This window comes from Camelus ferus, chromosome 25 (genome assembly GCF_009834535.1).
Source record: "Camelus ferus isolate YT-003-E chromosome 25, BCGSAC_Cfer_1.0, whole genome shotgun sequence".
NCBI classification, from domain to species: domain Eukaryota; kingdom Metazoa; phylum Chordata; class Mammalia; order Artiodactyla; family Camelidae; genus Camelus; species Camelus ferus.
The window spans coordinates 29663302-29688298 of NC_045720.1; the positions used below are offsets into that span (position 1 = coordinate 29663302).

The window sequence follows — 24997 nt, forward strand, 5'->3', positions numbered from 1 at the left end:
CACTCCTGTCCAGATGGTGCTTGTCTGGGAACCAGGGATACTGAGGCAATGCCAAGGGGAAGCTGGGAAGCAGGGAGTGGTTCTTGAATGGGTAGAAGGGCTTGATGGGATTCTCAAGAGCATTTAATGACATTTGGGGTCACCTGCCCAGTGGAGACATGAGAAATGGATGCATCCCATGTCTAGACATGTCAGGATGTGTGGAGAGCCACCTGGAGGTGCTTCTGCTATAGACCATGTCCATCAGATAGGCCACCAGCATTCTCTGAGATCGGCTGCCCAGAGGAGGCCCATGGTCTTCCAGGGCCATGACCCTGGAACAGTCTCAACGCAGCCTGACCTGCAGCTGAGCACGTGGCCATCACCTCGACTCAGCTCAGCTCCACGCCTAGTGATCACGGAGCCCACAAGCCAAAACCGCCCATGCAAATGTCCAACAGAGCTTGCAAACAAATCCAAATCTGTAAAAGAAAATGAAAGCAATCCCAAGTCATGCAGTCTCCCGAACGGCCTGAAGAATCTGGCTGCCAGGCGCAGGGGGTCACAGCACCCACTCTTGGGCTGCGGGAATACGGGGCTGCAGTGGTATGTTCCCTTCCTCTCTCTCCACATCAGGCCAGAGAGGGGGACATTCCATCTAGATCCACGCACACAACCCAGAGGAGATGCAGTGAGGGTGTGAGTGAAATCCCACAATGTCAGTGCGAACGACAGCATAGCACCCTGATTGCTTGCGGTGGGCCAGGCACTGTGCTAAGCGGTTTATGTGCACCATCTTCCTTTGTTCTCAGTCCTATGAGATCAGTATCACCGTTGTCCCTGTTTTTAGTGATGGAGAAAGCAAGGCTTGGAGAATTTAAGCAAACAGCATAATAATTAAAATCCAGACAGGATAACTCTTAAAGACACATTCGTAACCATCACTCAATATGGCACTTCTACTGGCTCTGTGTTACCGTATGTGAAAATTAGGCAAAGGAACACACACCCTGGAGCATATTTCTCTTCCTATGGCTTGAGTTTTGATCTGAGCTTTTTGTGTTTCTGAAGCGTTTCTGTTGGATGTGTGTTCTTAATGTCGTAAGCCAGCACAGATCCTTGATGGAAGTGGGCACGTTATGAGGCTTAATCAAATAAAAAGGCAACAGAACACACACAGAGATCATGGAAGTCGGCTCCATCTCGGTCTGGTTATAACCACTTTGGGGTGGGGGCTGGGGGCGTGGTCTTGGCGGCTGCCAGACAGAAGGTTGTTTGAACTTGGCTGGTTATGAGAGCCAACAGAGTGAACTTGAAGAGAAAGATAAACATACAACAACTGTTCAAAGCTTCAGGTGTTATGATTGCTAATTGAGAAAGGCTCTAAATGATACCCACTGGTGTGTAGGCATTTCATTCCCAGAGATTAGTGGCTCAGGTAACTCTGGGACTCTGTTCCTTCAGATTTTCCCTTAATGAAAATTGAAAACGATTTGTAGTGTCATGGTCCATCAGGAGCCAGGATGCCTCAGAGCATCACCAGGGCAGCCAAAGCTCCTTTATCTCTGAACATCTTCAGGTGGGCAAGTCTTACTTGCACAGTCACATACGCACACACACACATGCTGCAAACATATACTCCCAGACATTTCACAAACAACCCACCTTTCACACCCACAGTCACACACGCTGTCAGATACATACACCCATGAACACACGCTGTCTTACACACACTTGCTCTCCGTGTGCAAAACCATACCAGCTCACGTAACACTCATACTTTCACATGCACACATACTTTCTCCCTCACGTACACACATTCCTACACACACACGCACACACACGCTCTCAGTCTCTCTCTCTCACATGCACAGCATGCTTCTGGCAAAACTGCCGCAGCTGTACTAACCTGCCTGAGTTTCTCTCCTGGCCCAGCCCCAGTCAGCATTTTCCCAGGCCCACGATCCCTTTAGCTGCCCCGCTGCCCCCCGCCCGCCACCCCTGAGCCTGGTCACGCTGTCCCTGACTCCGAGCACGTGTGTGTGAGACCAGGCGCTGCTGAGAGTCTGCGATGGGATGAAAGGCAGGAGCCTGGAGCTGACCCCTCCCGGGGGCCGCCCAGCATCTTGGCCCCATCCTGGCTTCTTCCTCCTGTGGAGACAGGTCGCTGTGGTGGACTGGGCTTTGGGCCCAGCCACAGTTCCAGGACCTTGGGTGAGCGGGGCGCTCCGAGGCTCAGCGTTCTCGGCCGTGATGGAGGTGACACTCAGGGGGCGTGGGGAGGACCATGTCCCTCGCTCGGTGGGGACGCGCTTCCCCAGGAGGGGCTGCTACCAGGGGCTCCTCGGACTGACAGGTTGTAAAATGTCTCTCTTACTCACTCCAGACTCATATGGGTGAACTTTGCTTCCAAATGAATCAGCTTTGTGTCAGTGTTCCTCCAAAAATTTGTAAAAAACAAAAGGGGTGCCAACATTCTGCACAGATTCCCATCAGGAGAAAGCACCTTTGTGCTGCTTCTAATAAATGAATGCCCGAGGAGAAAACGCTTTAAAGACCTTTGTTTTTATGTGTAAGAAGTTCAAGAGTGAGCTTACATTATGAGCAACATTATTGGTTGCCAGTGTTCTGTAAAACCATTGCCTCAAGAGCAGTTTTTGAAGGTCCAGAAACAACACGCTCTCTCCCCAGTCTACTCACTTCTTCCTGGAAGTATTTAATGGCGCCAAGTAAGTACTCATTTTGATATGAAAAGCAGGAAATGCCACAGTTCCCCAGGAGAAGGAAACAGGAGAGGGAAGCTGTGGACACTGAATGTAAAATATCTCTTTTCACAATTTTGCTGAACATGGTCCCATTAAATATCTTCCCAGTGGTGAGGATGATTGTAGGCACCATTTCTTGAGCACCTACTGTGTCCTGGGACTACATATTTGACATCTAATAACCTTTGTCTTCCTTCTCCCTTCCGAGCACGTATCTCAGTTGTAGAGATGTCGTTATTATTATAATCTACTCAGTGTTTATCTCCAGGAGGGGATGGGCCGGCTCTGTGCCGCTTGCTGTTGTAAGGCCGTGTCTTGCCTTGTGTCTGGCACCTGGCAATGCTTAGTAAATGCTCCTTGAATGAATGCATGAACCAGCTACAGTCCCCGCAGCAAAGCAGCAAGTTGGGCATTATTATCTCATTTCACAGATAAGGAAATGGATGCTTAGAAAAGTGAAATGGCTTTCTGAGGAGATACTGCTCTGTGGTGCTGGGAACCGAACCCAAGTCTCTTGATTTCAAACACATTTTCTTTCCTGATTTCTAAAGTGACTGACGGTTCGACTGAGAGCCTCCCCTGGGTTGCCCTGTATGAGTTGTGGAAACCCTGAAGGGTTCTTGTTTAATAAACATTTTTCTGGGTTTCACTCCTTTAGCTGATCCCTAAGTCTCCCTGATAGGCTGTTGCCCCTCCTTTTACCTTCTCTCTCATTTCCGTTCTCCTGTCTTATTTTGTGTTTCCTTTGTCTGGTCAATCCCTTTCTTTTTTCTCTGAGCCAAGGGCACACCCCAAGACAACCGCATTAGGTCCTCCAGGGCCCTTCATAGCTGTGGTTCCTTCCTCTGCTCCAGAAACCCCAGCCCAGAAGCAGCTCAGGGTCAGTATCACCAGGGCTGTGCCGGGTAATTCACAGCCACCCTGACCGCCCCGGCTGGAGCCAGATCAGGGCCCGCGGCGTTCCCACCCTACTTGGGCTCAGTCTGCACCTGCTGCCAGTGACTGCTCCCGCTGGAAATCACTTGTGCTCCCCACTCCTCCCCCATCCTCCCCCATCCCATCTCCTTTGCAGCCTCTTCTTCCCGCATGGTGGTGTTGCACGGTTTCCATTTCTTCCTGTGGAGTCTCCCTGGGGCACCTGTCTACTGTCCCATGACTTTGATATTATCTTTACTCAGAGACTCTCAAAGTTAGTAGGCATGCAGATGGTCTGAGGGAGCCTGGGGCTAACCCAGACTGCTGATTTGTCAGGTCAGGGGAGGGGGCTGCATTCAGGTGACTCAGTGCAGGCTGTTCCCAGTTCTCAGACCACAGGATGTGATGCTGTGTCATAGGTTCGTATTTCTCAATACCATGCTCTTCCAAGCTCTAGACTGAAATAGCCAACTCCCCACCATGGAGTTGGCTTGATGTCTCCCTGGCTGTAGCAGCCACGCAGTGTGCCACCCAGATGTCCTTTCAGGGAAGCACTTTCTGCCCCAGCTGCAGGGAGTGCTGTCTGCACCCGCCCCTTCCGGGATAGCCTCAGCTGGACAGAACCTCCTTGTCCAAGATCATGCCCTTTCTTGGGGCAGCCCGTGTCCAGTTTCTAATCAGTGTAGGAATATTAAGGCTCAGCTGTCTTGGCCCCACTTGAAGAGCTCTGGAAGGCCATCCTAGCTCTAGAGTCCCTGGAGAGGTGAGCCAATGTGCCATTTATCTACTGACATGTGACAAACCACCCCAAATGCAATGGCTTAAAACAATGACAACGTTTATTTTATTCATGAATCTGCAATCTGGGCCGGGCTCCGGGTAGGAGAAGGGGCAAAGAAATTGTTGGTCTTTGCTCCACTCAGTGTCTGCTGGGCTGGCTTGGAGGCTGGGTCTGGATGCTTCCCAAAGCTCTCTCCCTCAGGCAGGTGTCGGGAGCATGAACAGGACACGCTGGCACCGCGGGGGCCGGAACCGCTGCGCCTCCTGGGCGCCTCTCTCATGTGGCCTCTCCGTGTGCTTTTTCCAACATGAAGGCACCAAGGGAACCAGACTTCTCACTTGTTGCCTCAAGGCTCCTAAAAGACGCATCCCAAGAGAAAAAGCCAGGAAGAAGCCGTATTGCCTTTAATGGCCCAGCCTCAGAAGTTGTGCAGCTTCGCTCCGGTCAAGCAGTTACAGAAGTCCACCCAGGTTCAAGAGCATGGGTGTAGGTCCCAGCTCTCCCTGGAAGAGCTTCAGCATCACACAGGATGACAACACACAGGAACATGTAGAATGGGTCACAAGTTGGTGTGGCCATCCTTGGAAAGTATAATCTGCCACAGCCAAAGCCATCATTAGGTAGACCCTGCATCTCCATCTTTCCCTCTGCCCATTCCTGTCTCCTTCCCCTCCTTTCTGATAGCGTCGCCTTCAAAAACACACCTTAAGAAATCTCCTGCTCACTAAATCGTGTCTCAGAGCCTACTTCACAGGAACTTTACTTGTAAGACTAGTCACCTAAAACCAACGTGTTCCAAACAGAGTCATCATCTTCCCCACCCCCTCTTCTCTGTGCCTTATCTCAGTGAATGGCTCCTCCTCTAGCACCTCCCCTCCCTCGGGCACTCTCCACGTCCTCTGTCTCCTGGACATCTTTCATACGTGTCCATTTTCCTTCCTCCCCAGGCCACTACCCTCAGCCAAGCCGCCCGTATCACTCACCCCCGTCTGCACAACAGTGCCATAACCAGTCCGCCATGCTCCCTGCAGCTTCAGCTTCACTTGTTGCCCAAATGATCTAAGTCTCGTATTTGCTCACTTTGTTTCCCATTGCTCATGTCATAAAGTCGAGGCTCCTTAAGTCCGCCCACAACACCCTTTGTAACCAGCGCTTGCCTCCTTTTGAAGCCCCCATTTCTTACCCCTATCCACCACATTCACTCACTCTGAGCTTCTTTCTGCTCCTGTGTTATGTTATGAGCATGGCAGAATCTCTCTGCCCTTTCAGGAACCTTCCTTCTGGGTGGAAAGCCTGACTGTTCTTCTCCCATACCCCAGACCTCCCTACGTTCTTATCCTCAGGTTTTGGCTCAAATTTCATTTCCTCCCTGAACCCTAGACTGAGGGAAGTGTCCTGATCTGAGCTCCTGAAGTGCCCCTCCCACCGTAGCACAGCCACACTTCATAGAAACCACATGTGTGACTGCCTTCCCTGGAGGATAGACGTTCCACCAGGGCAGTGACCATGTCATCTTGATCACCAGTGTAGCCAAGACACTTACATCCAGCACATGGCATGTGGTGGACACTCTAACAGGCTGCTTTAAACACAATACAGGTTGTGCACTGATCAGCAACAAGGGGCTTCATTTGCAGAAACTACACTGTGGACACATCCCCTAGAATTATGCAATGCCCACTCTAAACACACAGAGAGGCCCAGCCAAAAGTTTTAATGGCATGATCAAATGAATAAGTGAATTATGCTCTCCCTGGTGCTCTCTGTTAATCAGTGAATTAATGTTTGGCAAAAGGAAAATAATCTGATTTCGTATTCTCTTTTCAAATGCCAAAGAATGCAACATTTGCAAGTAGAAAAAAAAAATGCAAAAGCCTAAAGCAGTGGTTCTCAATCCTGGATGCACATTAGATTCACCTGGGGGACTCTGGAAAAATACTGATGCCTGGGCCTCACCACGGGTCGTTTAAACAGAATCTTCAGGGGTGGGGCCCAGCAGTGTCTCTCAGGTGCAGCGAAGGTTGGGAGCCTCTGGCCTAAGGAGCATCCAAGCACATCCAAGGAGCTTAAGAAATCCACCTAGCAATCATTAACCTCACCCTTAAACACCTCGTTCAGGACCCACAGGGCTGAGCACCCAAGATGAAAAGCTTGTTGGGTGAAATGTCTTTCTTCACTGTTTTTTTTTTTTTTCCCTCAGACGCAGAGTTGGGTTTGTCATATCCATCAGTTCAAGCACATTGTCTTCGTTGGCCATGCAAGGCCCTCTCTTGTTTTATTTATTTCTTATCTTTGACTCCTTTCTCCCTCCAAGTGTCTTCCCCCCACTACAGGCAACAATCCTAACATACTTGTTGTATATACAATATATACTTGTGTTTATATGCATTCTTGTAAAACTGTGTGTGGCTGCTTTTTACGCCTGCGCCTTTACTTTCTGTGAATGTGCCATGCTCTCGATGCATTCTGATTGTTCACTTTTCACTCCATCCGTGTGCTCTGGGTACTTCCAGTCTGATGTCCTAACTGTTCAGATGATGCCAGTCTGTTCTTCCACCACATTTTCCCCATCCACACCCCCAGGGATATTCGCCCACATTGTTCCCAGCTGCTCAACACCACCACACTGTAAGAACCATCCTCGCAGGTGTCTCCTTGTGCACCTGGATGAGAACTTATCTGGGATAAGTACCCTCTCTGATCTATTAGTTATATACTTTAGGTCTCATTAATTATGTGTTTTTGCATGATGGATACTTTTACAACAATACACACCAAAAAGACGAGTCCAAGTGATTCATGTAATACACTGACTTTAATAATGATGCCCAAACCATATGTGTAAGTTACTATAAGAAAATAATCTAATTTAGCTCTAATGCCACAGAAAGAGCTGGGAATCTTGGAATCTCAGCGTCATTCTGTGCCTATACTCTATCAGGCTGGATTTTAGTAGAGGATGTGGTCTCCAGCAGGGACCACTGGATCACCTTGAGTGAAACTGAACCATTTCTTGGCTTGTTTCAAAATGTCATTGGGTAAGACTTCCAATCCTGTGGCTCTTGGCTGAATCTCTTACAGGTTCAAAAGGAACAAAGGCTAAATCTGGTTTGAGAATTTGTTGTGAAAACTCAGGTCTGGCTGCTCACCACTCAAAAGCCAGTGTTCAAGAGGCCAGTGTTTGTAGAAAGGAAAGTTGTTTTATTCCAGAGGCCAGCAACTGGGAGAGAGGGTGGACTCATGTTCAGAGGCCAACTCCCTCCCACTCCCCCGCCGCTTCCCCCCACCAATCAGCTTTTAAAGGGGAGTTCTGGGGTGTATAGGCAAAGGGAGCAGGCTACATGCAAACCAGCACAGTCAACTCTGGCAATCATCTTGAAATTGGTCATGCAGTGGTCTGATCAGTGTCATCTTGATTATGTTAAGTACAGTTAATCTTCAGTTTCAGGGTTGGTTTGTTCCCATTTCTTTGAGGGCAGTTCTCAGAATTGTGGCAGCTTATGTCATGGCTATAGTCTGGTCATCATGTAGTTAACTTCTTCCACCTGGTGGGGCTTTCAGTGTCTACAAAACAGCTCAAAGGATATGGTTCAGAATATTATCTATAGCCCTTGAGAAGGAACTAAAGGTCCTTGACTTTGTTTAATGACTAAACTACTATTATTTGGTCTTGTTTGACTGCTTTTCTTTGCCTTTTCATTTTCTCGCTTCTCTGATTAAATTTATTCTTTGACTGAAGTTTTTCTACAGACAAGAGGCAGGCAGAGGGCATGGGGGTTGGGGAGTCTGTTCTGGGAAGGCCCCAGGGGGGCCGACTCCATTTCACAGTCAGGCTGTGTGTATTGAACCTAAGCTCTGTTGACAAAACTAGGCAGAATCAGACATTCTGGTTTGGGAAAGAATGAAATTTTGCCAAAACTCTGCTTGTTATAATCAGCCTTATAAGCTGAATGGAATGTTTAGGGAAGACGTCAACATTTAATTGGCCAATGTCATGAGTTGTAGTAGTTCACTAAAAATCCTTTGTACAGTAGCTATGTTGTGTGATGCACTGATATCCATGAGATTTCCAAACCAAATTTCTGTGTTTTAAAGCAGTTGTTACTGTAGCAGAAGTGTGGAGGGTAAAGCTGAGACTTGCCATCATGTTTCTGCTTGGCCTCAAGAGTTCCTGAGCCTTGACTGTCTAGCTAGTGGAGAGTAGTGGTTAATATTGCAGGCCACTCACTAGTTCTGTCATTCAGGGCAAGGTGATTATCCTTTCTGTGCCTTAGTTTCCTCATCTGAAAAACAGGATGGTGTTAGGGCCTGCCTTTTGGTGGTAGTGGTGACACACATGAAGTACTTTGCATATAAGTAAGCCCTGCAATGTAATCAGCCCTGGAGATATTCAGTAAGTATCCCTGTGATGATTTATTTGGGCATTCTGGTCAGAACTGGGACATGTCAAGTCCAAGTAATCTCTTCAGATTCACAGACTTTATGGGACTCTCTTGGCTAGTCCCATGGCCAGGCTCTTCTGTTCTCTGACCCTCTGTGTCTCCAGGCAATCAAAACCCCCAGATTTCCTTCACTTATCCATTACTTTAGACAGCCTGTACTTCAGCATGCATTTGACTTGTCTACCCAACTAGATTACAACTGGAGGGAAGTGACAGTGTCTTTCTATTTCCTTTATTTCAGAAAGCCCTTGGCAAGTTCAAGGACACACAGTAGAGTGGTTGAATGTGTCTTTCTGCAAAATCCCTTTGAAATTTTGCTAGCATAAGAATCTACTTTCTTAATAGATTCTATAAATGTATTAACCCGAAGAGCATAACATTTCCTTCCCCCTTCCCTAGAGAAGTTAGGCTAGCGTTTAGCCAATTACTCCACAATCTGGTTCCTTTCTTTCCAAAACTCCTATCAGGCTTAGCTTTGATTCGCTTTGGACACAGATGGGTCTTCGGTCCTGTTAGTTTTTCTATGGAGGGACTTCCTGTTGAAGTAACTGAGCAGCACAAACTCTTCTGTGTGTGTGTGTGTGTGTGTGTGTGTGTGTGAGACAGAGAGAGAGAGAGAGACTGTATGTGTGCACGTGTCTATTTTTAAAAAACACTTCCTTTTACACTGGTTTTTCAGCCTCCCAGTGTTCACATACCGTCACAAGTTATTATCATTCATTATTATGAAACGTTATTGCCTTTTCCAGGTAGGAAGTTGGATGCATTTCAGTTGCTTCATTCAGCTGCTAATTGGTTCACGCAGTTTACTGACATTCAAGTTTAAACGTATCGCTTCCATAAACAGGAGCAATACTTTCCACTTGGGGATATGATCTGCATGTTCTTAGATGATCACTACTTTAAAACACAAACTGATTCCTGAAGATCCTCATTGTTCTTTCTGTAAAGAATGTTCCCCCTTCTGAGATGATTTTGTTTCTTTAGCTAATCCAGTGGGTGCTACTGATGACCTGGTGGATTTTAATTCTATATTTCTATAGTCAAGGAATTTTTATAAACACCATCAGCACCCTCCCTTTTTATTTTATATAAATATATATATATATATATATATATATATATATATATATATATATATATATATATATATTTTTTTTTTAGTTGGGGAGGTAATTAGTTTTTGTTTGTTTGTTTTCTTTTAACGGAGGTACTGGGAATTGAACCCAGAACCTCGTGCATGCTAAGCACACACTCTATCACTGAGCTATACCCTCCCCTCTAACTACTTTCAATATTAAATTTTATTTTATATCATTATTGTGTACCTTACCTTGTCTCTGAAAGGACTTAGGATGGCTAGTTTAAGAAAAATGTTCCTTTCTCTCACCATTTGTTTAGGAAATCCGGCTACATTCTGTAAGTTTCTAACCAATGATCTTATTCATCTCTCGGGGGCTTGAATGCTGTCCTCTCTTGAGCAGAAACCAGAGGGCTGGCAGGGGATGGCTGTGGGACACAGAGGAGGCAGGCTGGGAAGGGGCCAGAGCGAGTGAGTGTGGCTCGCTTTATGCTTAGAGTCTTCATCATCGGCACCGTTCATACTTACTTCTCACCAAAGCCTTTGGCTCATTCGTTCTCTTCAAGGGTGGGAAGCCAGATGCGCTGATGTCCTCATGCCCTTCTCGGCTCTAGCTCAGACGTTTGACCCTGAAGCCCTCTCAGGGGCTCCTGGGGGAGACATTAGGAAGCCTTCGCTTCATGCTCCTTCCCACATCCTTTCCAAGAGGTTAACACACCCCAAGTTCAAGCTTCCTCTGCCAGGTCTCAAACCATGGCCAGTCCCAGACGGTCTTGTTTCTCTCTCTCCGAGGTCAGGAGCTCTGGGGATCTCTGGAGAGGGGAGTATGAGTGTTCCTGCATCCCCTCCATGCCTCTCAGAGCTCTCCCACTGTCACCCTCCCTTGGGCTCTGCCTCCCAGTCTCAAGGTGGCCTCTTCTCGAAGGGCCCGCTGGCCATGTCCTACCTTTCTGCATTTGGAGGACTGCCCGTCAGACCTCACCCTTCTGTAAAACTTGCTAACTGCAAGGGTCTAAACGAAAAGCAAAAATGTGCAGCTGCCCCCACAATTCTTTTTCAATCATTATAAAAAGGTTTTTCAGAATGCAGCCTTAACAGAGTCTTTTACATACTTATGGGAGTAAAAACAGCTAATCTCGTGTGCCTCGGACAGCAGCGGTTCCCAAGGGGCCTGCAGACTTTCCTTGGAGAGGTCACGGATTTGCTTGAATTTGAATTTGAGAGGAGCCAGAATCTTTGATCTGCTTCATTACTGACTCAGAACCCCATTAACTATCTGACCCTTGATTTGTTCAATTATAGAATGAACTGAGTATTCTGGGGCGGCTTCTTGTAGAATTTAAAAGCATAGGCCTCAGTTCCCCAAACCTAGATTAAAACATAGACTCTGACTCACCTGGCTGGGTGACTGACCGAGTTATCTCATGTCTCAAAACCTCAGTTTCTCCATCTGTCAAATGGGCATGGTCACACGTGGGTTCTAGGGCAGTGATGCCGATGAAATGAGAAAACACACATCGAACCGTTGAACAGCCTGCCACAGTGACCAGGACAGAAGTCATGCCTGTCATCATGCTGCTTAGAGGCTGGGAGGGTTTCCAGGCCCATGGTGGTAAACTGTAGGCATTGCTGTAGAAATGGATGCCTAAGCAGATACCTGAATCATGAGGAGAGCTGGGCAGGGAGGCTGTTCCAGGCAGAGGGAACAGCGTGTGCAGTGTGCCCTGGAGCAAAGAGAGGTGGAGGCTGGAGAGAGAAATCTCCGCTAGATCATCAAGGCCACATAACCATCCTTAGACCAGTTAGGAGGCTGCTTTATTAATTCAAATGCAAAACCTTGGTGCTCTAAATGGAAGACAAAGCCATGAGGATGTGGAGCAACATGTGGATTTGAGAGAGATTTAGGAGGTAGGATTGACGGGATTTGGTGATTCATTGGAGGTCCTGGATTTAGTCAGCCAAGACTCCGCAACTGTTTGTTGAGGACACCATCCGTTCCCTGCAGGACCTTGACTGATTTACTTCCTTATCAACCCTCAGGCCAAATGTTCAGCAGACCCCACTGGACCTGTCCATCCTCACCCATCCCCAGAGACCAGTTGCTTTTGCCTGGGGTGTGTTTGGGGTTGCCCTGGGCCACTCTTGTTTTAGAAAAGCCAGGACTTTAAAGAGAGCTGTCAACGCTTGAGGATTTGGGAGTTGATCAACCGGTTAGTGTAGTGTCTCAGTCTTTAGGCTCGGCTTTCTTTGAAAGCCTGCTTTGTACGTGGTATGGTGGCCTAAGGAGAGGGTCGGAGAGAGACAGTCTCCCAACACAGCTACTGCCATGCGGCCATTTGAATAGCACCCTCCCCTTCAGAGCACCTTTTCTCATCATGCTTTGGATTCTTTGATGCTAAAATCTGTGTAAAACTCTTGATCCCTTATTGACAAATGGCAAGTGGAGAAATGTGAGGGATGGCAGGGGAAAGAGCCTAGAATTTAGGGGCAGTACATGGAGGGGCAACAGCTGTGATTGTGAGGACCCAGAACCCCCTCCCCAGTGGGGCTGGAGAAAACAAGCCAAGAACTCTGAGTTACTCTGAAGTTACTTCTTTTTTTAAATTGACATATAGTTGATTTACAATGCTGTGTTAGTTTCATAGTGATTCAGTTACACATATATTCTTTTTCATATTCTTCTTCATTATAGGTTATTACCTATAATATAGATATAGAAATCAAACTTATGGTTACCAAAGGGGAAACGTGGGGGGGATAAATTAGGAGTTTGGGATTAGCAGATACAAACTACTATATATAAAATAGATAAACAACGAGGACCTACTGTATAGCACAGGGAACTATATTCAATATCTTGTAATAACCTATAATGAAGTCACTTTTTGATTATCAGAATACCATTCTGAAACCAGACCATGTGGGTCACTATTTTAGTAAGCTTTTTATCAACAACAGCAATAAAAATAGCTGATATTAAATGCATATTATGAGTGAGGTCCTATACCAGGAGAGGAGCTTTATCTTATTTATCCTACCCAGTGATGCAACAAGGAAAGTAGGACAATTGTTCCCATTTTGCAGATAAGGAAGTTGAGGCTCAGAAAACTGATGTAACTTGTTCAGTGTTCCACAGCCAATACATAGTAGAATGAACCAGGGGAAAAGCATGACATTTAACAGCAGCTGATAGCTAAATAGTTTATTATTTGTGAAAGATTTTGTGCTTGGTAATGAGAAAATAATGTTAACCAAATACAGCGTGTAAATGCTGTTTGATATTAATTTTCAAGCAACCAGGTAGTAAGCTACATGTTCTCAGAGGGCTTCACAAGAGGAAGGGCCTGTTCATCCAGTTTGACCTCTGAAGGCCCCTTTGGGACATCAGCCCCTTGGTGGAGGTGGGGGTCATGGCACCCACAACGTAGGGCAGCTTTCATGAGTTAGCAGCACCCCAGAGAACAAGCCAGGCGGCCTTCTGGTTGAATTTTCCCTCCATAGGCCCATGAGCAACTGGTGAGAAGGATGCCCAACTCCACCGTCCCAGAGCCCCGAGGAAGTTTCTCTCTTGGGAGCCAGCCCTGCCGGTTTGGCTCTGGCAGACAAGTCTGAGCTGGATGACCGAGCAGGAAGTGCCAGTTCCTGCTCTGCACACAGTGACCCCGAGCTCTTTGTGGAATAACCTGTCCAGCCCAAGAGGAGAACGCCCCCGCCTCCAGGAAACTGGCCTGACAGCCTTGCCCATCTCAGAAACCTGCTCCAGAGCTTGGGTTCTTCGCCTGGAGTTTTGGAATCTTCACTGGAGCAGTCTTGAGAGCGTCTTCCGATGTCATTACTCTGGCAACGGTTTTGCTAGCCCACAGTGTTCACCAACTCCCGTGGTCCCTAAGTGAGGAGCCTGACTCATTGAGGGACATATGGCAACTCACACCCCCTCCCTAGGCTTCAGGCACTTTGTCTATAGAATGAAGTGTGTGGATTCAGAGAGCCTGTGGTTTTGATTCTGAATTCATTATCAGTAGAATGAGAAGGGTAGTCTGGGCTACCAAAACCACTGAAATAATCACGTCCCCCAGTTAAAGATGACAGAGCTCCCGAGATGAGATAAAGAGGGGAAAGTGAGGTTTAGGTATATAGTCTGTATTCTATCCAGATGTCCCAAGAGGGGAAGCCCAGCGTTTTTCCACATGTGAGGGAAGTTCCCTAGACCTGGTCATCTAACTGAAAATGGGCCCTCAGCCAATCCAGGGCCATCTAGCAGTGCCCAGTCCGCCCACCCAGCCCCAGATATCGAGGGTGAAGAGGCATCAGCATGCCTGTGACATGATCTCCCTACTTTGAGTGGCATCAATGAAAGGAAAGAAAATAGAAGGGGAGGTGGAAGAGGGCTTACAGCCTATGCAGCCCGCCGCATCTCTTTACTAGAGAGAGGAGCTGAGGCTCAGGCAGGTCACATGACTTTCTCAAGGTCTTACCTGTAGTAGGTTTGGGGCTGAGCCCACAGGCCACAGCCTCCACTGCCAACCCAATGTCAGAAAGGAATTTTCACCTGGGTGTCACCTCCGTTTTTATCCACCCAAGGGAATTCACTCTCCATTTGGTGAGGGTGGACAGCCTGTGATTCCCATGAGTGATTTAGGACGAGTGGATTTCATTTCTGGAGCCCTTGCTACCCCGACCTGCACCTTCCGGTCGTCTTGAATTACCATGGTGAGCTACCCCAGAAACCCCAAACAGAGCATGATCAGCATGGTGACGGGAGAAAAAAGAACCGGTGTGCCCGTTGAGAAGTCATCATTCCGGTTTAAATCAGCCCCGGTTAAAATAATCAAGGGAACTTGGGAACTAAGGAAAGGTCAAAGGTTTGCTGGTTTAGGGTTTCGTGGGAACATGCGCGTGTTTGGACCCGACCCAAGTGCCTGGTTGACCTGTTTGACAGGTAACAATTAGAGAGTAGGAGCTTGCCTGGCTGGAATGTGGCCGCAGAGGCCGGTCGGAGGATCTGGTTTACCTGCTCAGCAGGTGGGGCCTGCTGAGTCCGACAGGCATGTGCACGCACAGCATTCCAGAGAATCGCTTTTCTTTTAAAGACAGCGATGACTGCAGGGCACAAAAGGGTTGGGTTGAGCCCTGGCTGGAAGCCGTTAGCTATTTGCAAGGTAAAGAAGCAAAATAAATAGTTCCTTCTAGACAGCTCAAGGAAGAAACTCAAAGGCATTCACAACTTTTTTTTTAATGTCTAAAATGAATATGTGTTTCTTGTCTCGAGACTTGAGAAACCCCAGACTGGTACAAAATGCCAAAGATAATAGAATTGAAAAGTCCTGCCCCTCCCCTGATTGTTTTTTCCCTTCTTTGTTTTTAAAGGGGTCATAATACTATTGAGAGCAAACGATGGGCTCCTTGAAGGGAAGCGTCTGTTTTAAGACAGTCTAGAAATGTTTGCTAGCTTTCCTAATACAGCTGCAGAAGACACCCAGAGAAGCGAAGTTTTTGCTTTTTCCTCAATAAATTGTACATTATCTGTATATTTTGAAAGTTAACAATCCTATTTCAATAAAATGTAATTAAAGAAAGTAGTTTGGTGTTTAAAATAAAAGAAGGACATTAAGACAATATATACATAATATACAGTATAATGGAAAGTCTGTGCAGATATAGACCCACATACATTACATCCCTTTTTTTAAAATTCTTTTTTGGTGGGGTAATTGGGTTGCTTATTTATTTGTGGAGGTTCTGGGGATTGAACCCAGAACCTTATGCATGCTAAGCACGAGCTCTACCACTGAGCTCTGCACCCCCCACAACCTTTTGATTCAAAGGGATTTTTGCGAAGTATCGCTTTCACTTCCCGTGTCGTATTCGTCACTGATGAGAAGGGGGAAGACAAAGCCAAGGGAGATTGGGGCCTGAGAATTGCGATGTTACAGGAAACATTGCTCAGACAAACTCAACACTCTTTGAACATTTCCAAGTAATTAATTTTTTTTTAATTTACCAAGCTAGTTTTCTAAAAAATGTAAAGTCACCCCTTCTTTCACAGTGCAGAAATGATTTAAGTCACCTCCAAATGAATGCTAGGTGCTTGCCATTGCTCTGTGTGCTCTAGAAACTGCAGTCTCAAGGCAGAGTCCCTGGATGCGCATCCCGGAGGCCCTGGGAGTGTGGTGGCGGCAGGGAGAGGCCAGGAAGATTGGACAGCTGGTAATTACCCTGAAAGCGCCTTGCCACTTCAAAGAGTTAATTATAGGGAAGCAGAGGATCTTAAAATTCAATTGGCAGAAACAAACAAGCAAACAAAACCTGAGCTGTCTCATTGTTGACTGTTGCTGGTGGTAAAACAGCTGCTAATGTAGCAATTTAACTCTTTAGGTGTGTGTGTAAATGTGAAGGTGATGGGGTATAGACCTTTTCCCAGAACTGATCAGAAGTCAGTGATAATAATGGAAAGTCAGAACAATAATAAGTTACAGTTCTTGAGCTCTTACTATGTGCTATGGGCTGTGCTAAACTGGCTGCATGTTCTCATTTCACCTCCACAGCAATCCTGAGACAGGTACTATCATGATCTCTGTTTCATAGATAAGGAGATGGAGACCCAGACTTGTTCCAGAGCTTCCCAAAGATCGTACTGCAGAGCTAAGATCTGAACCCAGGCAGTCCATTCATTATTCACTGTTCTGAACTCCTGTCCTGAGACAGGCACATTGCCAGGGATCACGAGACCATGATGAGCATGATGAGTTGGTCCTTCATGGACAAATTGGACTCAACAGAGTTCGATTTCAGACGATCCCTGACTTAATGATGCTTCGGTGTTTGATTTTTTTTGGCTTTATGATGGTGCAAAAGCAATACTCGTTCCGTAGAAACCATACTTCGAATTTTGAATTTCGATCTTTCTCCTGGCTGGTGATGTGTGGTGTGATAGTCCCTCGTGCTGCTGGGCAGTCGGCCACGTGATCACCAACAAGGGCCGACAACCGAGATGCTTACAATCATTCTGTATGCTGACAATCATTCTGTTTTTCATCTTCAGGACAGTATCCAGTAAACTGTATAAGATATTCAATACTTTATTACAAGATAGGCTTTATGTTAGATGATTTTGCCCAACTGTAGGCTCATATCAGTGTTCTGAGCATGTTTAAGGGACACTAGGCTAAGCTATGATGTTCAGTAGGTTAGGGGTGTTAAATGCTTTATCCACTTAACATTAGTTTCAACTTACAACACGTTTACTGGGATGTAACCCCATCATAAGTGAAGTTCCCTTAACTGTCTCTGGACACCCTCCTAGTGGTGCACACACTTTAAAGTCTGCTGTTGTCTCTGACACCACTGAGTGCCACACCAGAGAGCGTGGCCCTCACCTCTGTCACCCTCCAGCCATGCTGAGACGGCCTCAGTAGCTGTGCAGCAAAGGACAATGGTCATTTTCTAGGCTATATACTGCAGGTATACTCCAGGCCTGCTTTGTTTTATTTGCCTAATTGGTGTGGGAGTAGTAAATTCAAATTTGAAAGATCTGTGAGCAGAGCTTACTATGGGTGTGAGAAGCCACTCTGATTACTAAGTATCTTATCAATGACAAATATTTGCATGGTAGTTTTCACCACTTGATAATTGAACTTGATCTTCACAGATTCAGACATAATGACTACTTCCTGCGAATCCTAAAAAGCACAAAGCCAAATTAGCTTTTACCTGCGCTTTACCTGCCCAAAGGGAAGCGCCTTAAAGTGGTCTCCTTATGCTGTAGCTTTACACAGTTTCCCGCAATCCCGTTCTTATTTCCCAGCTGCTATTTCCTTCTGATAGTGTATATAAATCCTGACCCTTGTGCTCTTCGACTAAGCTGTCCCTTGTGTGTCTTTGAGAAAACCCTGAAAAACAGACATGGTTTCTCTGGCAGTGACTGACTTTCAGTGGCCACAGAAAGGCTGAATGGCCACTTACTTGGGGCAGCATAATAATAATGACAAATGGTAATAGTAATAAATATGCTGAGAGCGTGCTGTGGGCCAAGGACTGTGCCAAACATTCTACATGCAGTCTCTAATTTAATAATTACAGTGGCCGTAAGTCTGTGTCATGATTATAGGTAACAGTGAAGGAAACCTGCTTACATAGCATAAATCCGGCTTACAAATGGCAATGCTAAGATACAGAACTAGACCCATCAGGCACTAGGACCTTCATCAAGCAGGATGTGGAAGTAAATTTCCATTTGGTCTTTAAGGTTTAGTGATTCTGAGATGTTCTGCTCTACTCTGCTTTGAACAAAGCGTATCAGAAGTGTTACCTCGGGTTCCTCTGGTCACCATGCTTTAAGCGAGAAAGTAAACAATCTGAAATAGGTTTTAAAAAGAACAACCAGAGGGGAAAAGATACTCAAATCATGTCATATGAAGGAGAGTTTAAGGAACCAAATTTATTTATAGCCAGGAGTTGAGCAGACTAGGGCTGGGGGGCTGGGGAGGAAAGAATCTGATAATTGTCTTCAGATAATTGAAGGACTGTCAGAATATGCTGGTGTTGTGTAGCTCCAAGCTGGAAAGCCAAGACCAGTAAGAGGAAGTTGGAAGGGAAAAGATTATGATCCATCTAAAGATGAGTTCACTATCCCTCCATCTAAAAAGCAGTGGAAAGACTGAATGCCAGTTCCATCACTGTGGTAAGCATTTGTTGGTTTTGCTTTCCAGAGTCCATTCCTCCTTATTCCGAAAGCAATGACCTGATTTCCTTCGGGGAAATAACATTTCCCCATTGAGAGCAGTCTTGGGACAATCAGTCAGGTTATACTATTCACCCCTTGCCAAGAGCTGAGCACGTGATCCAAGTTGGCCCAGTCAGATTCTTTTTCGCAGGACATTCTATCTTGAACTGAGTAACATGATGGTGAAAAAAATGACTGAAGCCGAGCATTGCCCTGACCAATGAGGATGCCAAAATACAAGACACGTTTTTGTATATTAAACATCTCCTTCAAGCTAAATTTCCCCATTTCCTTCCAGTCTTTAAAGAGAATCTCTCAGGATTGTATCTCCAATCTAAATTCCTTACAATGCTGTTGGAGAACAGGATTATCATCCCTGATCCAATTCTTCAACATTTTCTCAATTTCATGAGCTACCTGTATTTTCCCAATAAATTCTATTTTTGCTTGAGTAATAGAAATGCTTTTTGAATCTGAGCAAAAAGTTCTAACTGGCACAACCATTATCTCTATGCATGGCTATGACTGTGGGAAACAGTTTGACCTCACTGAGCCCTAGTTCCTCATTTGAAAGTAATCTCAGTGGGTTTTTGTGTATAACATGAGAGAGCATCCGTGAAGAGAAAGACACATGGTAGGTGCTCAATAAATGCTGGTTCTCTTCTATTTCTCCTTTACAATGCAACTTTTCTGTTTTCTGAAAAATTAAGAGAGATAAAGTAGCAGTGCCTAGCACACAGTTTGTAGGTATCAATAAATGGCAGCATGAAAATGATTTGATTATAATGCTGTGCCCCTGGAAGTATTCAAGTCGAAACTGGAAAATCATTGGCCAGGGATGTGTGGGGCGATGCAACCATGGGATGGGTAGTTGGACATGATGGCTTCATTTCTTTCCCACCATGAGAGTCTATGATTCTACATGAGAAAGATTTGAGGATGTGCAGATCCTTTAAAGCAAAATAGCAGAAGCAAGTGTCTTGATATGAGGACTGAGCATGGATGGGTGCATCCCCTGGGCTGATGTTCAGTCCAACACTGAGCAGGGGTCACTAACCAACCTGCTCTTGAAGAAGGCTCTGATGGTCACCTAGGTTAATATTCATAAAAACTAACTCAGTGCTTCCACCTTGGTTTTGTCTTAATCAGGAATACTCACTCACTCAAGTTATTTCAGACGTAATCGGGTTTATTGAAAGGATATGGGTGTGTAGGAGTCCTGGAAGAGCCAAAAGCCCAGCCCCAGGAAATGCAAGAATCAAGGCAGCTCTAGGAAATGTTCTCTTCAGCTTTCCAACTTCCCTCCTCACAGGAAAGTCTGTGTGTGTTGCCTCCTTTATCTTCTTCCTTGCCAGCTGATTATTTCTGGTTATTTGTCTACACATGGCCCCAAATGGCCTTCAGTCCCCAAATATGCATGATCTTCCAGGTTCAGCAACCATAGCTATCTTCCTTCTGGGCATCTTCACCTAAATCCCGAGAGGAAGATTTGACTGGCTCAGCCATTGAGCCAGGCTGTGTCACAGGCTTGCAATGGGCCATCTCTGAGAACTGCGCCCTCACCAAGTGCAACCAGCTGAGTCTGGGGAGACAGGCTCACCTGGATTTTGCCCACTCACCAGGACATGAGGACAGATCAGGTAACATTAGCAAAATCGGGTAGAAAACACTTTACCTGTGGTGATACCAAAATACAAGATACATTCGTATAGATTAAACATCCTCTTCAAAGTATATTTTCTCACCATTTCCTTCCAGTCATTATAGAGGGTCTCCAACAGTTGTATCTCCAACCTAAATTCTTTGTGATGTTGTTTTCCCTTGAAGAAGATCTCCTATGAGAACACGGAAATGTCCTGTCTGTGGCAGATGCAGAATGTTGCCTTGAAGCAAGTGGGTCTTCCAACGTGCTGTGTCAGATTCTTGAGCTGACATGAAAGTGTCTCATCGGAAAGGCTCTGGTTTCCACCTGAAGATGACAATAAGAAGAAAAGGGAGTTGCATGGAAGAGCTGGGTAGACATGAGAGGCCAGGTGGGAGCTGCAGGTTGGAGTGGGAGGAAAGCCAGCCAAGACCAGAGACCAGACAAGAACTGTGGCTTCCACTTTGGGTCACAGAATATCTAGAGTGAAACTGGAAGAAGTGCAGAGCAACATGGATGGACCTAGAGAATATTATGCTTAGTGAAATAAATCAGAGAAGGACAAATACTACAGGATATCACTTATTTGTGGAATGTAAAAAATAATACAAATGAATCTGTATACAAAACAGAAGCAGACTCACAGACATAGAAAACAAATTTAGGTCACCAAAGGGGATTGGAGGTGGGGGAGGGACAAATTAGGTGTGTGGGATTAACAGATACAAACTACTAAACATACAATAGATAAGCAACAAGGACCTACTAATAGCACAAGGAATTATACCAGTGTCTTACAAAACCTACAATGAATATAAAATGCAACAAAAAAAAATCACTACGCTGTACACCTGAAACTAACACAATATTGTAAATCAACTATACTTCAATTTAAAAAAAAAAAAGCAAAGTAAAAGTACAGAGTGTCGGGTAGAATGAGAGAGCTGAGTTGGGTGAGGGCTTGACCCCAGTGATTGTGTTGAGTGCCAGCTACGTACTAAGCACGTGAGATCTCTCTCAGGCTTGGAGCTGTATTTATCTCATGAGACTCTAATTGCCAACTTGTATTCAGTTTCAAAACTTGTAAATTCTTAGCTACCATATTCTCATGACCTGATAAAGGGAGGTTTGGGAGTAAGAAGGAGGATGTTTTTAAGACCAGGAAAATGTCTTAAACCACATTTAACACAAGGGAGAGTGGAACATTCTAGAAAGGTCAGCCCAGGGATTGCCCTGTGGTTTGCTGTAGTCTTGCATACCATTCACGTGCCTGTGAGATCCCACCCCAGGACTGGACTTGCATCTTTCCAGTTTGTTTTAGGATATTCCTTTGAGTCTCCAGGAAGACATTAGTACAAGTCTCTCTGTAGGAGGAGGAGGTTTAATGGATTACCCAGGGGCCTCCAGGGACTGAGCTAAGAAGAGGATTCTGGGCCTAGAGTTTAGGGCCCACATACTTCATATCTGAGGATTAATGCCTCATCCTCCTCTGAGTGGGAATTAAGCCTCTGCCAGTTGATTACAAATGTTCCAGATACAAATCTTTAAGGTGGTAACTTTGCGAACAGTAAAAACAACCACAGCAAAAGTCTACAGAAAGTCTTTCCCTCACTCATTACTCAACTCTATGAATTTTGAGGATTTAATGAGGCATTTGAAATAAAGAAACGAACTACTTAAAGGTGAAGGATATCGGGGACCAGCTTAAATTGGGCAATGAGAAACCTAAGTTGCCCTTTCAGGATATTATTCACCCTATAAAAACAAATGTATTTGTTCACAGTAAACATGTCAGAACAGCAGCTATGGTGGACAAGTGTAGACTGGTTGCTGTCCAATCTGCCAATTTTTCAGATAAAAGACTGGGATCTGATAAGTGACAGATTACCTTGAGAACATTTGCATCCAGAGAGATTCTGGTTCATCATTTCATCACCAGACATATGAGTGTATCAGTTAAAGTGTAAGACAGTTGCTGTTCTCACAATGTATTTATAATACTTATCTGAAGTGGGGCGGGGGGGCTCTGTTTGACGATAGCCCTCGTGACCTGCGAACATAAATAAGCAGCCCTGGTACTTGCTCGTAAGGGCAGGGCCAGGCCAGATCCCTCACCTCTAAGTAAAAACATTTTCGTCCTGTTCATGAGCAGATCCTGTCTCCTCTCCACACATCAGTTAATGCATCTATAAAAAGGAGAGAATTATCTTGGTTCGGTGTGTCCCACACTTCAATAACAGACACTGTCTCATGATTGTTGCTCTATCATCATGCCATCGGTAAGATTATTTACTGATTTTTTTCCTTTAAATCAACTCACTTATTTTATCTAAATAGAATATTGTTGAATAAAATTGTCAGTGTCTTCAAAATCATTTTTACTTGTGAATTCATAGCTTATATGGGCTATTTTTCTAGTATCAATTGAAACAAATGTATAGTGATTAAGAGAAAAAAGTGTTGGCCCATTTCTTAAAAAAAAAATCTTTATTTAAACATCTGAAAACGTCTTGTGTAACCATAACTGGCAGACTGCATTTTGGAAAATACTGCTCGGCTATAAGGAAGATGCTAGGTGTGACTGAAACTTTATGCTCTGCCCAGTTCATCCCTGGAAGAGGCCCATTGAGTCCAATACTCTCCTTAATTGGTTGATTCATCCTGAGTTAGTCACTCATCTCCTACAGCTTCATTTTCTCATCTGAGGAAGTTGGACTCAATAGGCTCTGAGTTCCTCTCTAAGGATCTGAGGTTTTCCAAGATTCTGTGGCCAGGCCCAGTGCCCCGGCAGGAGACGCTGTCAAGAGCAGTGTGGCCCTGAGCACGAGCTGGTTCCCTGGCACCAGCCCATACACAGGCTTAATTTTCCTGGGAACTTTGCAAGACTTTGCTTTTCCTTTCATCTGCAGTGGTGAGGGAATACGCCTCCCAGCCAGGGTATGGAAGCGAAATCGCCCTTCCTCTTGTTTAGATGAGCTGCACTGGGAAGAACAGGCAAGTGGGGAAAAGGAATTTCGAAGGTGGCTTTGAAAGATTGCTGATTTGACCCCTTCTATTGCCTCCTCCCAGGTCTAATGCGCCAGCTACTCGGGAATGATCCTGGGGAAAAGGAAAACCTAATTTGATTCCTCCACATCTAAGAGCTCAGCGATGATAAATAATAACAATAGTGCATAGTTACTAACGTGTTACCTACCAGTCTAATAAAGTGATGGCAAATTGGCTGATCTCACTGAGCCTTTATTTCCTCATTTAGAAAAGACAGTGTTTGAACCGGGTAATTTTTGAAACTTTTGCCAGCTCTGAAGTTCTTCGATTGTATGACTTCAGATTTTATTTTTAAAACAAAAAAGTGGGAGATTTTAAACTTGATAGAATCCCTTTAAAAAATCTGGCATTAGAAGACAAGAATAAAATTACCTTTGGGACAGTCATTTATGTGTAATTTTTGTAAGTTTTCTCAAAATTATGATATGGTCTCTGGTACAACCGAATTGAAATGTCACCATATCCATGTTATTCGTTTTTTCATTCATTTACTTGGTCATTCTTTCTTCAGACATGCATTGCACACCTGTTATGCACCAGGTATATGACTAAGAGTGTAATTCTAGAGGCAAAATAATTTGGGATTGAATCCCATTTCCACTAAACATTAGCTCTATGACCTTGGGTAAGTGACTTAATCTCCTTAAGCCTTGATTCCTTCACCTAGAAACCAGGAATGACAACATATAGTAATTATTAAGGTTATTGACAATTAAATGAGATAGCAGGTGGAAAGTCAGGTGCCCAGAATACAGTGAGCACTCAATAAAAAGTTATGATCCTCTTCATCACTGTTGTTATGGATTAAATTGTGTCCCCCCACTGGATTTATATGTTGAAGTCTCAACCCTCAGTACATCAGAATATGACTGTATTTGGAGATAGGACTTTTAAAGAGGTTATAAAGGAAAGTCACTTGATAAATACAGTGGGACAGGGCATCTTAGGCAAGGGGACATATAGTGGAATTTATGAGTGACAAGGACATTCTTCAGGATTTGTTCTTTGGGAGTCATTTGTTCTGTAACATGAGACCTTATCTGTTTGTGATGGAGAAAAAGTAAGACCTCCCTCAAACACAGTGGGACGCCATCACTCACCTGCATAAGCTGGTGCCTGGACATTCATTTCTCCTGTCCAGATAGCATGAAGATAGCACAGGAAGAGAAATTCCCATTTTGGCCAACCGGTAGCATTTAGCAGGCCTAGTGGTTTTTTTGTTTGGAAGCTAAGGTAACGTGACACCTCAGCTTTAGCTCAGAACGGATAAGAGGACAATGAGAGTGGGGGAGAAATAACCTAGTTCCGAATAGGTGGTTAAAATGTAATCCACTTGTTCTGTTGTGTACATATATGGGGATTTATAACATATAAAATATGATTAGAACTTGCCTCACATAAAGCCCTCATCATAAATTCAAAACAATTATACCTTTAAGTGAACCAGAATCAGCAAGGTGGGGGAGGTAATATTATTCCCTGCCTGCTTCGTGGATTGTTGAGGATTAATGAGCTAATGTCTGTAAAGCTCTCTAGCAAAGCAGGAGAAAAGGACTGGAAAGCTAGCAGGTGTTGCTGTCTCCTCCCCCACCCCCTGCAAAGCTAAAAGACCAAACACAGAA

At 45.1% G+C, this 24997-nt stretch overlaps 1 long non-coding RNA gene across 5 annotated transcripts in view; it reads left to right on the forward strand.

The window, feature by feature from the left end:
* LOC116659881 overlaps positions 1 to 24997 on the forward strand; it is a 77137-nt gene that overhangs the window by 29571 nt on the left and 22569 nt on the right. The window contains exon 3 of one of the 5 annotated variants that reach the window (XR_004315253.1): positions 22480 to 22606. The exons of the other annotated variants lie outside the window; for them this stretch is intronic. This is a non-coding gene — a long non-coding RNA (uncharacterized LOC116659881). The remainder of the gene's footprint in view (positions 1 to 22479; positions 22607 to 24997) is intronic. 5 annotated transcript variants of the gene reach the window in all.